The 16544-nt window shown below is 41.2% G+C and overlaps 1 long non-coding RNA gene across 1 annotated transcript; it reads left to right on the top strand.

The window, feature by feature from the left end:
- Nucleotides 1–726: 726 nt before the first annotated feature.
- LOC106033099 (uncharacterized) lies at nt 727–11772 on the top strand. The gene is made up of 3 exons (XR_001205191.3): nt 727–1117; nt 4258–4408; nt 11500–11772. It is a non-coding gene; the product is annotated as an uncharacterized lncRNA (long non-coding RNA).
- The last annotated feature ends 4772 nt before the right edge of the window (nt 11773–16544 follow it).

Consider the following 16544-nt stretch of genomic DNA (forward strand, 5'->3'; position numbering starts at 1 on the left):
TTTTCTCCTTAATGCATGGATGAGAAGTTAGATCTTCTCACAACCTAGCTTACACTTGGCGTACTTAACCCTGCTGAAAGTGCTTCCTGTATTGGTTCAGAATTGAGAAGGAGGAAGAAAACAAAGTTGATGGAAGAAGAGAGAGACATTCATTTCTGTTCTGCCATAAATCTCATCTGGGCTCTCTTTTTGATTTAAAAGAAAACACCTGAAGGTCAAATCACTTCTTCATCCAACAGGTTCTTCAGGAGAACTTAAGCTTGCCGTGGTTCACCCTCCCCTTCTGCTGAAGCTTTGCAGAAGGGAATCCAAAACTGATGGGGCCAAAGGGCAAGAGAGAAATGGTCTTGGGCTGTAGCAAAACTGCAGGTGTAAAGGAAACTGCCAAATTTAAAGAGGAGACTGGCAAGTTCTAGACATCAACCTGTAGAGTTTTTGGACTGTGGTTTTGGTCTAAGCACCTAACTTCTATTTTATTTCACAAAATAATGAAATGTTTTCACTATTTTTTTCATCCCTTTGTAAATGGTTCTAAGTCCCTCAGCGAGAAGCTGGATGAATCTCAAATTTACATTGTGAGTAAGCGAGGACAAAGAGTTTTCTTCTACTGTATGTCCTACACCACTGTCATGAAATCACAAAACTGTAACTGAAGTGCAGCTGTTGTGTTATGTGAGCTGCAACAACCCTACAGTCTCCCTGAAAGACTTTCTTCTCTACAGTGCTCCTGAAACTCATCTTCATTTCCCGGTGCACAGCATCTTGTACCACAAAGGCCTCCTTTGAAAAGACACTACAGGTGTCTGCTGATGGGTGGTTAACTGCGCCAGGACCTCACCACCTGACCACACTCTTGACCACAGGTGTAGTTTAGCAAATTGTTGACAGGGCAGGTTTTTGCTTAACAAAGCCTTTTGCTATAAGAAGCCTGATAATGAAGGCACTACTTTTGGCACCCCTTTGTGCTGCTAACTCAGTCTTTTGGGAAGGGGGGAAGGAGAAGCATTTAAGACAGTTTTGATGCTCCACAGAGCAGCGCTAATGAAAACTGAAGGCCAGAGGGAGGGGAGAGAAATTGCCATCTCCTCAGGAAGGAATTCAGCAGACTTCTCACCAGGTCTGTTTTTTAATTAACTTTGTGACTGTGATACTCAGTGGGTCTCAGTAGGGTTCAGTTATCTCACTGTAATTGTCTACTGCCTTAAGATATATCTTGGGCTTCCAGCTGCCCTTCAGATAAATGTGGGTCTTTGGGATGTCTGCCTGTCCTGTGAGGATGCTTTGGATATCATGAGAAGGTTAAAATGTCCAGTCACCTAAATTATTCAAAACTAGTCTGGTACTTTTTCTTCTCATCACAGCATCTTATCAAGGTGTTCTCTAGTTTTGAAACCAACCCTAATATTTACATACAAATTATCCAGAAAGAGACCGGGTGTGCTCACCTGCAGGATTCACTGTGAAGGGCACTGCTAGGACAAGGGAGTTTTTTAAGAGAGAAATTTTACTAGTGCCCTTGGTTTCCAAAATGAAAGCTTATTTGCCCTGTGTTCTTAAGGTCAGAGGATTGCTTTCTCTATGACAAAACTAAGACAAAAGTCCACTTAAGTCTGGTGATAGTTTAAGTGGTAGACATGCTATTTCTTTAAGTTGAAGGTTTTAGCTTTTTTTTTTTAATGGTTAAAGCAAGAATAATGTGCAAATGCATAATCAATAGCACGCTTTCTGAATAAGAGTTCTTAAAGAAAAAAAAAAATCTCAAGAAGTGTAAGATTTTTTTTTTCTGTTTTCCTGCCCTCTGATATGTTGTAAAACTTCTGTTTTTACTGTGTTCTTGGAGCAATGGATTTGTTTTGCCAAGAAAAATCTACAAGCTCGTGTGTGTCTATGCAGCAGTCAGAGCAAGTTTCTGCGATGTTGCTTGCTTTTGCAGAGAGATTGTCAGCAAAAGCTATCTCTCTGTACTGTAGAAGGACCATGAACAAACAGCATTTCTGGATTAAACATGTGTTGCTTTCAAATCAGCCATATAAAGATGAGGTCACTTGCAGGTGAGCCTATCAGTCAAAAATGCACAAAGGACTGTTTTTTTCCCCCCAGTGGTCACAAGGAGAAATTAGGGGAGGGAGAGAGAGAATTGTGTTTTGTCAGCCCAAATCAGAATTTTGTGGGTCATTTGCAGAAACGAGGAAACTAAAATCAGTCAGTTTGGGCCACTCCATTTCACTTTCAGGTTATTTAACTGTGAAACTAATGATGACAGTTTTCAAAGAATGATCTCAGAACTAGCAGAGCAGACATAAGGCTACAAAATCACATAGATGCAGAGGGGAAAAAAAGCCCGCCTGGTCAGTTCGTAATGGTGTATTGGAGAGACGGTATGATTTAAGTACTAAATTTTTGCCAAAGTTTTGAAAGCTGAGCCTCCTTCAAAAAAAATAAAGTGAAAGCACTCCACCCTTTCCCCTCACTATGTAAATTTAGCAAAGGCTCAGACAGCAGCATGTGTAGAACTTTATGATGGGCTTCTTCTTATGCTTTGAGTGGTAAAATCAATAACATGTACGTCCTGAGGGCAAGGAACAATTTGGAGCTACTATTTCAGACTCTCTGCAAATTTAAGGTGCTATTGCTACCTTGTTATTGCTACATATATTGCAGTTTTTTCCTATTGTGTGTACTACAGCAGACAGTGTTTGTAAGACATAAATAAATATTCAGTACATATAACATTACAGGTTATACCTTCCTTTTTCAAAAATATGTTTGTAAAGTTAATAGCTAGGGCCTCAGGTGCTTCACTTCAGGTTTATTGAGACAGCCACTTATATTTGAGGGTCTGATGCTCTGAGTCTGTAAAGGGACCTTTTTGTTTTCACTCATTCCTCCCACCTTCCCACACCCTGAATCATACCCTTCTATTCTGGGAAAGAAGTGCTCGTGTTTCAGGTCCAGCGCTGCTCTTGATCCCCTTCTGACCTGTGGCTCTTCACTGCTCAGTGCCTCAGTTCCCTTACTTTTGGATAACTGATGGTGAAGCTCCTCACCCCATGCTTGCCAGAGCAGCTGGTGATGGGGTGCTTGGAGCAGTGGTGGTGGAAAGCACCACTAAGAGAAAAGGATTATTCAGACAGTGCTGAGCTGTAGCTGTGACGTGTGTGGCACAGAAGCCACATTATCCATAAATATCTAAAGGAAATGGTTATTGGAGACAAAATCCCAAAACAATTTATTGAACTGCCACATGCTGTCTTTCTAGTTCCACAAACTGTCACAGGCAGTCTTTGAACTTCCAGCTTTACAGTCACTCATAAAATGAATGACATGCCTTATAGGCAGCTGTCAAATGTGTTTAAACTCTACTGCTTGCTCCTAGGTAGCACTGGCAGTGCTTTTGCAAGCAGCATGAACCTGTCTGTATGTAGCTTTGCACTGATGAGGAGACATCTCAGAGGAAACACCTTTACCAGCACTTGCTCCTGTTTCCTCTGAGAGGGCAAAGGCAAGCCTTTAACACTTTTGCTAGCCACCCCTAGTTAGACCAAGAAGGGATTATGAGCCTCAGGAAAAATAAAAAGTTCTCCCTGGGAATGTGGGAAAGCTGGTGTGCTTCCCAGTGGATGCTCTCTGGGGTCATGGCACCTTCCCAGTTCCTCCACTCACACACCAAACCAGCCAGACATTTCTGATGTGGTAGGTCCTTAAGATAGAAGCTCTTGCATTGAAATGCTACTGCAGAAAGTACAGGAGCTACCGCAGGGGAGTTTGCCACCCTCATGCACTTCAGGTTTACCCATATTACTTGCTCAATCCCAATTTACATGTAGTAAGACCAAAAGTTACACAGCCCTGGGAACCCACGCATTTATGTCTGACTGCAGCAGATTAAGCTCTTGTTACCAATCAGTGGCCAGCCTGTTTTTCCAACTGTTTTCTAGGAATTCTCTTTCCCTCCCCAGTCCCAGCACCCTTGAAGCATTTGCAAAGTATTCCTTTTTGGCTTTTGACAGTCTTGGTTTCAGATTATTTTTGCCAGCTAAAGGATTTCTGGGCAGGTTGACAGACATAACATCTTCTTTTCAAAACAGTCCAGATACTGGAGCGATGGGCTGGGAGCTGTATTTGTCTTAACTCAAATTGCAGATCTATCACTCAGGCTGGGAAGATCTCCCTCTCTGTTCTTTCTGAAATAAAAAAAAAAAGCACCCGCTTTCATCTCTGTCCAGGTTACTTTAAAGTTTCTTCTGCATCTGTCAGGAGTTCATCTGGATATGTGAGAGAACCTTACCAATGAAGAGGGACTTCTATAAAACATCCTGATAGCAAAGAAGTGAAAGAATCACCAGAGGAGAGAACCCTTATAGGCCTTGCGGCAGCAGTGCCACCTTTCTTGGTGACTTGATTTGAGGTAATGTGTCTTATTTTGTTACCATGAAGAGGTTTTTGTGACTGACTTTCTGGACAGGTCCGAGACGCTCAAAAGGCCTGGTAGATACTTACATGAGATTGTTCGTGAAGCACTTCATAGGACTTTCAATGCTTTAAGCAAAATAGCTAGCACCAGGGATGGGATACCAGAAGTGCTTTGTCTCCACTTACTGTAAATGATCATAAATTCTACTGCTATTTTATTGTGGTGGCTGTAGTTCTTGGAAAAGTAAAGGGGGTGGGGGACCAGTTCCCAGTTAGTTTTATAAAGTACAAGGTTGCTTGTACTGGTACCAAATCCAAAGTGCAATATTTCAACTATGAATGATTGGATGTTTTCCCAGCTTCCCATAAAGTCATTAAACACAGTGTAAAGGGTCACCCATAACATAACCAAAAGATCATTGCATGCAGAACTGGAGCAGATTGTCAAGACAGCCATGGTTTTCCGGAAGGTGAATAAACACTTCCAACTACATAGCCTTGGAGGTAGCCATCTTTGTGAAAATGGGCCTTATAAAGCATTCTTCAGTAAAGTTTCCTTTATAGCTCACTGTGGCTTCTCTAGGTATGTCTTACAAAAGCAGCAGCCAAAAGTCAAGAGCCCTTCCATCCTTAGGGAACCCATCTCATGTGGAACTTCTCTTTGAATCTTGCATTAAGGGAAGATTTCTTCACTATTGGACTAGTGACCTTCCAAAACTGAGGAAAGTGAGCGACTCTCACATTTTTTGAATGTTTACATGGCAAAGTCCCATCTAACGAAGTAAGGATGATACCCAGAAGATCTACATGTTACCTCTCCATAGAAGTAACAGGAAGTTGTGTTGTCACTCATGTTTATTGAATCATTTGGCAGAATTTGGTTGCTATAATATGATTTTTCTATTAACCTATATGACTGTTCAGCTAACTAGTGGGGAAACCATTATTTTCTAGACTGCTTTGTTAGAAGATGAAAGCCACTAGCAGCAGCTCGAGGTATTCTACCTGCAAAAACAATGCTCCTACAGGAAAAGACCTACAAGAAAAACAGGAGATGTCATTATTCAGAGGGGACACTGCTATGTGCTGGGATGTGCATAGCATCTCAACAAGTGATTGTAGTTACAGATTTCTGCTGAATTTCACTAGTGAAGTGTATCCCTCAATGTCCAATAGCGTAGGAAAGAAAAAATGAGATTGGGAATCAGTTCCTGGCTTCTCTCTTAGCAATACAAAATGTTACCAATAGAGCAATGCAGATCACCACGCAGATTAAAATGTTCAAAAAGACTTTGTTTTTCTCAGGAAGTACTCAGTTCGGAATGGAAAATAAACTCCTTTAATTTTTCTTTTGACCACTGCTATACACACAGCTCATTATGGAGCTGCCACACGAAGTACTGCCAAATTGAATCAGAAAATGTTAGTCCATCTGTGACACACAAGAAGCCAATGTGGTCCATTTCATGCTTGCTTAGAGCAGCAACAGACATGGAAGCGGAGACTGGATGCAGGACTGAACTTTTCACAATCCTGGGTGTGTTTGGGTAAGGGCTTTTGCTCAGTTTGCTGTGCCAAAGTACAACCAGGCCATGAATCTGAATTTTCCCCAAGTTCAAATGCAGTCCTATTCAGACTCCTCAGACCCTTGTTTATTTGGCGTGTTGTGACATTTATACACACACACAGGGACTCATTTAAACCGTCCAACTCAAATCCTCCTACAGCCACAAATGCATAAAATTTGAATGCTTTTTTTTTTCAGACATTTTGGCTGAAATGAAACTTTTTTACAGTAATAAATAACAGAATAATTATTTTTACTTCCTACACAGGAACTCAAATGTTTGATTGATTTTGCTCCTTTTGGCAGAGTTGATAGGTCTGAAATAGTTTTCCCTGGCATCTCAGAAATACCGGTTCCTATTAACCCTGAAGAGTCCCGATGACCTAAACTCAACTTCAGGGTATTTGATTTCTTTTCCCTCCTATCCACATGGGAATGCAGGAGGAAATGTAACACAACATAGTTGTGATTAGTGTCTAACTTTTCTTTTCCCCATCCCTAGCGTCTGTGCAATTGCTTAAGGTAACTTTACAATTGTCTTGTCATAGACATGCCCTTGTTTTCTACTTCACACTTGGTCTTGGAACTGGAGAATTTTTGATATTTGCTTAGGATTTCTTTATCCAGAAAGAAGAGCAGAGAGCTACTGTTCAGTTTTCAAAGGTAATCTGTGAATTGTACCCCCATTACACCTGAAAATTCCAACCATTTCTAGTGTCCACAGCTCTGTGCTTCCTGGAAGTGTTCAGTAAGCCCTGTGCAAGCCAAACATGTTGGTCTTAAGGGCCTGCACCAAGTATGGCTTGACATTTCCCAGAAACCTCAGGCTGAGTGTGTGTGTGCAGGACACACTGTCTGCACACATACTTCTGTCTGGGAAATGCCAGGTTCCACTCACCATTGGCAAATGCTCGTGCTTAATGAGAACTACTGTGCTGACAGATCTTTGGCTGCTTTGATTACATGTGAACGGTAAAGACATTATTGTTCTCACTAGTGTGCCTAGACCCACATGCTTGCCTGCCTGGGCTTGTTCCATGCCACTGGAGTTTTAGTGGTCTGTGTGGCACACATTTGTCTCATCATTCACCCGAGCTGATTCAACTACCATGCATCAAGGCAAGCCCATACTCAGTTTAATCTCTTAAGCCCTAGTTTTATTGTGCATGCACCCACAATGATAAGGAAGAGATATAAAAGAGAGGTATAAATCTGGGTACATTTATATATGGGAGGAAGAAGTACAAGCATAGACTTCTTTATTAATTTAATTTTGTTTAAATAATTTATGAAGAGCTCAGAAATCAGAATTCTGCATGGAAGAGACAGTGGGGTGAAGCACAACACTGGAGGCTTTTCCCATTGAACACCATTGCGATGATGCAAAGAAGCCCAGAAAACAAATTCACGTATTGTGGTGACTTTAACTGTGTCTGGGCATAGTTATGTTGACATCAGCTGCTGACACTTTTGTGCTTTACTGGTCCTGCAGGGAGGTTCTTGGTAGGTTCTGCCTTCCACAGGCAGATCAGGTCTTCAGCGGGCTTTGACACCTTCTGGCCATACCAGTCTTTCTTCACCAACCACAGAGCCCCCAGGGTGACATTCAGTGGTAGGCACTGTCTGCAGCTAGGTCAACGTGTCTGCTTATCAGTCTGTCATGGGGAGAGTGTCACTGCTTTACCCATGTGGTGGCTGTGAGGATAAACATGTCATTGGAAATGTTCAGAAGTGGAGGGCTGGAGAAGAGTGCATGATAGAGTGGCCGTTGTGTACGAGTAAGAGGTTGTCTCTGTGTGTGTGCATAATCTCACTCAAATTATGCAGCCAGGATCCAGCATCTGAGAATCATTTTCTCTGAGGATCATAATTGTAAAGCTTAACCAAATAAATATTGAACGACATTATATAAAACTCCCACACAGAGCCCTGCAACCTGAAACATAAAATATATATGCAGCATATTCTGCTCACCGCAAAACTGTGCTAGGAGTATAAGAGTATCTTTTAATATGGATTGGCTAGCATCCCACTCCTGGGTCAGAGACATGACGTCCCAATAAACATTCATGGATCGCTTGGAAATCACAGGCATCCATGATCTGTCTTGCCTGCCCTCCCTTTTTCAGCTGAACATTTAGAGCTGAGCTGATACGGCCACTCCATCCTTCATCGTCGTTCTTGTCTTAATTCCACCAACTAATTCATATGGTGCAGTTTCATCAACCGAATCATTTTGAAGTAGTTAAGTTCTTTTGGGGGCTTTTAAAGCAGCTGGTTGTAGCACTGACTTGAAGTCTAATTTCTCTGTCTCCTGAGAGGATACTTTTTTTCTGCCTCACAGTTTCTTGATGACTTCAGAACCAAATAAATACAATAACTTCTAATGCTCTAGTTGCTTGCTTGGGTTCCTGCTTACAGAGGGAGCCACTATGCTGAGAAAACAGCAATAAGAAAACTCTATAAATTCAGTCTTACATATTCAGAGCCTTGTAAAACCGACCAGAGCATGAATTCCCACAGGCACCAGATGATATTTGATTCCTTCCACTGTGAGACTTCAGCAGAGTTCACCAACATATACACAGAGACAGGTGTCCAAACTGCTACTATGGAAGTGAGAGAAACCTGTATGAATAGAGCCTTGCACCCTGACATCATGGTTATGTGCTGTTTCACTACATAGAGCATTGGGAAATGCGTTAGAAGAGCTGTTATATCACTACCTATATCTGGTGGTTCTACTGGTATGAAACCATCCCTCTTGCAGGTGAGGAGGTTTCAAAACTTCAGAAGGTGGCAGGTCAGGTGGATGTGTTGGGTATTTTTCTAATAATTTGAGGGGCAGATAGGCTTTCAGGAAGTGAAACTGCATCCTGAACTCGGAGGCTTTTGTCAGATTTTGTTCAAGATCCCTACTGTGCTTAGATCTGCTTTCTCCTGACTTAATCACATGCATATCTGGGCCTGTCTGATGGAGCATTTGAGGACCCAGTCCTGAGAGAACATTGTTATGCAAACCCAGCAGTAGCCCAGCCAGCGCAGAGCAGTTGAATGAGTCACAGGCTTTGTGGCATACAGAGGCTGCAGATGGAGATTCATGTTCACACCAAGAAACACAGCCTCATTCTGTACTTGCTGCCATCTGGAGACAGAGAAATTAAAAACAACTGGCATGTGTTAAACCCCCTCCACCCTTTTATATGGTTTAATCTTGCAAATTGCATTTGTTTAGCAAAGGAAAAATGTATTAATTGTTCTGCAAGTGTGACTAATGGTGGTTAGTCCCATTCTGCTGTCAGGAGAAGGGCTGCCATTAACTGCATTTAACTCCTGCTTGAAGCTGCCCTGCTTCTCGCAAAGTTTTCACACTTTGGCCAGCTTCAAAGCTAGCCCTGTCCATCCAAAAGCACTCAGAGGTTAGCAAGAAGACCTGTTGGACATATACTGTAGCAGATTTAGGTCTGAGCTCTCTAGAACTTGGAGAAACTCAAGGGGTCTGAACACAAAAGAGTTCTTTTTAGACGGAAATATCTGTTTCTCATCCAGCCTGTTGAGACTGACTGCTGACTCCTTTAGCACTGTACACATCACTGATTGAAACTTTCATTGTTTCTAGACTGGATGACCATAACATGGCCTTTACATCCAATCTGAAGTTGGTCAAGGGCAACACGTTCTGTTTCATAGGCATGGTGACTGTAGACACACAACATATTCATGGCTTGGAGGTTTCAGAACTGAAAGTCTGATCTCTAGAAATTATGTTGGGATCCTCCTTGCTAGTCAAATTATCCTCCCTTCAATTCAGGGAATGTGGAAAAGGCATTTTCTACACTGCTGGAAATGTACGAATAATAAATGCATCTGCTGAGGTATAAGGAAATGTTGGGATGTCAAATCTATCTACAGTTCCATTTCACATTTATTTTTTAATCCTTCTGCTTCTATCTCTGTCTATGTCTTATAATGCATTCACCACTGCCGTTGCATGGTGTGTGGCCAAGAGCACATAAATGTGGCTAAGAAATACCACATAGAAATAAGACACTATCAACATTAATGGTTTTTGGGTAGGTCCTAAAAAAACACTGAATGAAGATGGGATGGCACATGCATGCAACTCCTCCTCCACATATGAGATGTAAAATAAAAATCCTATAAGAAAAGAATTATTTCACATTGTCAGAGGAAGTAGAATCAGTGCAGTTAAAGAAAAGAAACTGTAGTGATGTAGGATAACTTAACAGTGAGATATGTCCAGTGGAGAAGTCTCAGAGAAGTGGAAAACTTCTCTTTGCAGACTTTGAGATAAACAAAGCACTGAAAAATACCCACCAGGGCACAATTATCTGTGATGAGAACAGAGGTACAGAAATAAAGGTGGATGAGTAGCAATTCTTTCTTTTTCTAATAATTCCTCTACCAAGAAGTCAGACAGACTTCAGTATGTGGAATGTGATTCCATCCTAATGCCAGTATCAGCTTCATTGTATATGTGCTACCACGTTTACTGCTGCTCCCTTTGCTTAGATCACAGAACAGAACAGAGAGCACAGAACTGCTAAATCAGAACTGACAGCCTACGAAGCCAAGCAGTCATATTCCAGCAACAGTCAAGTACTTTTTCAGGGAAGAATTTGCAAAGTAATAAGTTCCATATCTTTTTTTGACATAGTCCGGAAGGAATAAGCAAACAAAAGGGACAGCATGTCTTCTGTCTGCTTTACAGCAACGTACACAAATTTTGTCCGTATCTCTTTATGGATAAGAAAGCTGCCAAAATGGAAGAAAAATAAAAACCTGAAGTAAATTTTGGCCTGGTTTACCAGTGCTATGGAATAGAGGACCTCTTTGAAACTGTCTTCTCAGAATTGCCTGAGATACGAGTGACTCTCTTTTTGTTGCTCTTTCAATGAAATGGATATGCTTAGAAATTTAGGCAGGGTTGTGGCCCTTTTGGGTATGCCGTGGGCCTTCCTTTACTTTCTCATCAACTTGCCAGGCCTTGCCTTTGTACTGTGTGGACTCAAACTATGAAGACAGCAGAACTCCAGATGATGCATCTCAAGGGTGCGGCTTCTTTGCCATGGGCAACACAAGCTAATTGCCAAGTTTACTGCTTTTTCCAGTGATCATATTTAGAAACAGCAAATTAGAGACTGATGCGATTCAAATCAGATCGTTGCATTTCTTCAGATATGCATTACTCCTACCATTTTTAATCACGTTCTCTACACACTAAGGAATGTGCTGAGTTCAAACCTACCTGCATTTTGTCAGTGACAGTTAGCCTTGAGTCTAGTCCAAGACTGACCAGAATCAACTGTTCTGTGTCTCACCTTCATGGCCACCGCTCTGTAGACTCTGCCATTCACTCATTCTGTATTTTCTCGTACTGGAAAGGGATTAAATTAAGGGAGAAGTGATTAGAAACAGAAGGGAACTTGGTTTTAATGATCTGTACTTTGTTCACAAAATAACTCACAAACCATTCACTGATACCTTTTGATTTGCAGGCTCTGAGTCAAATCAGTGATCCAGAAGAGCTCAGAGAGGAGACGTTTTCCCCCCCTCAAAGCAGTGATATTGGAAAAAGATGTGGCCCTCTGCAGCTGTCATGGCCTTTGATATCCAGCTACATGTTGTTTCCATATTGCATAGTGAACTGTGAGACCAGATGATCTCCATAAATAATGCAGTCTTGCGATTTCCTCAATTACTATTCCAACAAAAACTTCCAAAGGGTCGATGCACCAGGGAGCACCCTGTGAGCACATGGGGACACCACACCTTTAAGGTACTTGTGAGCACAGATGAGAGATGTCTCCGTGTGAGAGGCAGTCTAGACATAGGCATCCAGTCCTGTAGAAGGCTTTGACACTTGGAAGTAAACCTAGAACAACTTGCATTACAGAAGAATATAATGCAGGGCATTGAGAGATCTTGCTGATCAGTGTTGTTAGCATGGTTCCTGTTGTTCATCTGAGACTGTTATGCTTATAAGGTTTAATTATTAACATGATAAATTGTGGACATTGACTATGAGGATTCCTTCATAACCTTTAAATGTCCTCCTTCTAGGAAGTCCTTCAAACCCCTATATGAAAAATTCCTAGACAGAGCTTTCTTCTACTGTGATATTGTTGCAGTTGTAACAGAAATTCATTAGGTGTTTTTCTGCTGCATGAATCCCTAGGAAGCCCCTTTCCCAAAGAGCATTCAATAAGAGCTTTTACCCTATACCAAGACATTGGCCACAGGAGTGAGAAGTACATATGATTTACTAACACATTTATAACAGATAAAATTAAATATAATGAATTTCCTTTTCCCCACCATGGATTATCACCTTTGTGTCTCCTCTACCAGCAGCTATGAATTAATTTCTAACAGTCAGACTTGTCTGGCCTCCAAAATTTCCTCTTTCCAATGAAATACTGTGTCATCTCTAAACAGTCTTTACCAGCTTAGCTGAAGGCATCCTTGAAAGACTGGGCCTTCTCAAAAGGCCTGACTGGGTCTCGTGAATGCCCGTGTTTTTAGATAAACAGCAGAGCAGGATGTTGAGGCAGACAGCACTGGCAGAGCTGAGCAGATGGGAAGGTGAGCTGAAACAGATCAGTTATTCACTCAGGCCCCAGCTGAAAGTTGATTATACGGAAAGCTGTGTGTAAATTATTTATAGTTGGGCCCCCAAACTCAAAATCTATTCCAAGTGGGATAGTTTACGTAGTCAAATATATTCCCATTAATGCCTGTATTTTCTTACTAAGATGCTTTATTTAGTTGTGTTTTTTGTTATTGTTGCTGTTTTTTTCCAAATCTGCTAATTGCTTCTGAACAATATCATCCCTGTGAAATGTTCTCATTGAAAGATTCAAAGGCTATGAAAGGATTGAGAATTCCCACCTAACTGAGAACAGATTTATGCCTGGATTCAGCCCCCAGTCCTGCCTCCCACAGACAGTTCCCAACAGAAGAAGTCACTGGGTTTCCTTCCTAGTCTTTCTGAGCACTGGAAGCCACATGCACGTGGGTGCTTGTTAGTAGTTAAGCCTTTATTTTGATGCATGGCGTGATAGCTTATGATACCATAAAACCTACCAAAAATAGCAACCCAATTGTTGGCTGCAGAACTCACAAAGGCTTTGGAAAGCTCAGTGATGACAACTGTGAGAGCCGGTAAGACGTCTTATTGAAGGGTAGGTAGGTCTTCTCAGAACAAGACACACATTCATGTACACGTTTCCTGATCTTTATGTGTATATGCATGTGCACAGAATAGACACTACATTTGAAATTGCCTTTTGTAGTCTGGTTTTACAGCTGCACTGAATGCAGTCTGGGGGCATGACAAAAGAGTGACACTGCAGATCTCTGTCATACCTTTTCTGCAGGATTTTCACTTCGATACTTTTCAGTCATGTTTTGACTGATATGTGTATATATTCACACACACAAGTGTATCTACATATGCATAACAATATTTATTTTAGAAGGATAAGTTTCTTCTATATTTTGTTTCCTGCTAACGCTGTGATCTCTGGAGACCTGGGCTATATCTTCTCATGTTTGGCTCATGTATACAGACAAACACATCACAATAACTTCCCTATTTTACCACAGAGAGCCTAATTTATAATGGTTTAAGATTAGGGAGGAATGTCTGTTTTTTAATATAAGTTTTGTTGAACTTTCAAGAGTAACTTTGCTGCCATGTGACCTGAGACACAGAAAATGTTGATACCAGTAAAATCTTAGCAGAGTATGCCAAGAAAATCAGCATTTAGTTTACCTAGGATATCCCAGAGGAAACATACAGTTAATATTGGAGTTTAAAATATCTTAGCCTTGGAATCTTAAAACTCCATCAGCACTTGGAAGAGGGGGAAGAAAGAGTAACAAAAAATCCCATAATAGCAACGATGTTAAACACACACATGCAACACAACTCAATGGATCACTTTTAGGTGCTACCGGTTATTTCTGACTGGTTTTGCTCTTGATCTCCTCTTATTTGAAGCACTACAGAAAAAAAAAGAAAAAAAAACAAAACACTTTCCCTTTTTGAGAGTACCTTATAATGAAAACAAGAATATTTTGAAAGGAAAGAATAGGAAATGTTGACTGGGGTGTCCTGCTGCTTTTTAAGTAGTCCAGCTCCCAAGATTTATGTCAAGAGCAACAGAAGGTTGGAAATGAAAGAATGCTCTTGAAGTTATGCTCCGTAACTCAGCCGAGCAAGATCGCTTTTTCATTTACCTTGTCGAAAACCCAACATGAAAAAAAAAGTTGGAGATAAAAATCTTACACTGTTACTGGAGACTTACAAATGATGTGGCAAAGTAAACATGCGTTCCATGCATGAGAAAAAGTGCTCCGTTCAATGATATAACAGCTCCCTGGCTCAAGACAGGTGGTACATAGTTTTAAATCTGCAGAACATTGGCTTGAGTTGCATCCTTCTGCTCTGAAGCAGTCCTCATACATGGACTCTCTGTAAGGCTGGGGGCCTAGCCCTGCTTCCCTGCCAGCCTGCAGACAACGTGGCTCTTCCTTTGCTGTCCTTGGTGCTCATGGGTTTTATAAATGGAATAATTTACTTTCTTTGTGTTTGAATTTGACAGCATCCCATGCATTCCACTGTCCTTGCCAAGGTAGGTACTTCTGAATGTGAAAGCAGATGTCAGTAGGGTTTATGTTGTGGGATTATACATCCAATAAGGATCAGTAATAGAAGTTATATAAGCAAAAGGGAGCAAGGCAGTTCTGTGAAGAGAGTGCTATTGCCTGAGAAAGGTCTCATTTGTATACAAGTGTGCTGATTTCTCCACTGCATATTTCAGATTTTGATACACAGCACCTTTAAGTCAATGTATGGAAGGATTCCCATTGCCTTCTGATGACTTTGGACATGTACCTTTGGCCTTAGTCGAGTGTTTTTTTCTTAACATCAGCAGGGTCCAAAAGTCATTGTGCTGAGGTATTAATGATTTCTTTTTATCTTATTGTTTCAGCAAAAATATTAAAACCTGGAGGCAGCTTTCTTGCCAAAAGCTTTCTCCCAAAGCCCAGGCCTCCAAGCCTCGATCAGGCGTGCAAGGAAGCCCAAATTTCAGATGCAGCATGAGGCAGGTTGTGCTAGTACCTGGGAAAGGAAGCGCATGCACTGAATGGATCAATGATTAGTTTGAAATCAATTATTAGGTGAAGATGGCTGTGCATAACATGGGTACTTTCAGTGGGCTGAAGTGTACAGTGTATAATTCAGCCTGCCTGTCCTCAAATCTTGATTATTTTGAGGTTTCCTAAAATGTCTGTTGCTCAGCCTACCTATATATGATAATGATACCTAGATAGTAACACCAGAAGGGATTGCCATGACTGCACAGACTTTTGGCAGAGCACAGACCAGGGAATGGCACATGGTTCCTATCCTTAACTCCAGTCTCAGCTGTATCATGTGTGAAACATCACATTTGTTTCCAAGAAGTAACTATTGTACTGAGTCACTCAACTCATGTGTAATTCACTACAGAACATCATAAAAGTATTAAAGCAGGGCAATATCTAGCATATCTAATTTAGACACCTAGAACTCATTATTTCAGCTACATTAAAATTGTCATCTTCTTTACATGGTGTAATTCAAACATCTGGAGTAAAGGCAGTTGAGTGCCTTCTGGCAGTGTCACCTGCAGGTTCTTTTACAGCAGCAGATGAACATGCTGTAAAGACATATCTCCACTCAGGATCTAGTTTATTAAGTCTTCTTTCCACGCAGATTCTCAAACCGACACTGCAGGAAAGGTCTTTAGCCAATACACATCAGGATATCAAAATGAGCTTGCAGTGCTTTAGGCTAGGGTCACAGAATCTAAATACCTAACACTTCAAACAGATTCAAACCCATGGAACTCGTAGCTGTTGTACTTGTGGTACAAATTCAGCATGTACTTCATAAAAATTGAGAAATTAGAACAGGCTAATGACTGCCTTGAAAACACACCCGACCATGTAAATGACAGAGAATAGATCTGAATTCCGCTTTCCTTCCTCACCTCTCCCTCTGTAATGGGCCAAGCCAAAAGCCTTCAATCTAAACAGACCTGAACTGTGAGGAAGTGCAGATCCAAACTCTTACAAGCCAGGCCATTTCTAATTATTTTTATTATCTCATTAAATTTATTATGAGACAATATTTATTATTAAATTTTTATTAATGCTAACGACCTCATTAACTCTCTGCAAAGAGTTTGTCACATACAATACTTAACAGCTGCCTGATTTCAGGCGTTGCGAACTCACTCATCTGTCCCTCTCCCCAGCATGCATAGATCCATAGCTATCCAGCCGTGTGCTCTACTCTCTTTCAAGAAGGATTTCATTGTCATGATGCTGTATTTCTTGGAAATTTGCTGTAGTCCTGTTATGGCCAGTTTTTATGCCTTCCTCCTCTAGCTGTGTCCCACATATTTCTTCTCATCTGCCTTGTTTCCTTCTGTGTTGATCCAGATGGATTGTATACCAGAACCGCATTGTCTCCTGTGGAGAATATCTT

Source organism: Anser cygnoides, chromosome 8 (genome assembly GCF_040182565.1).
Source record: "Anser cygnoides isolate HZ-2024a breed goose chromosome 8, Taihu_goose_T2T_genome, whole genome shotgun sequence".
Lineage (NCBI taxonomy): Eukaryota > Metazoa > Chordata > Aves > Anseriformes > Anatidae > Anser > Anser cygnoides.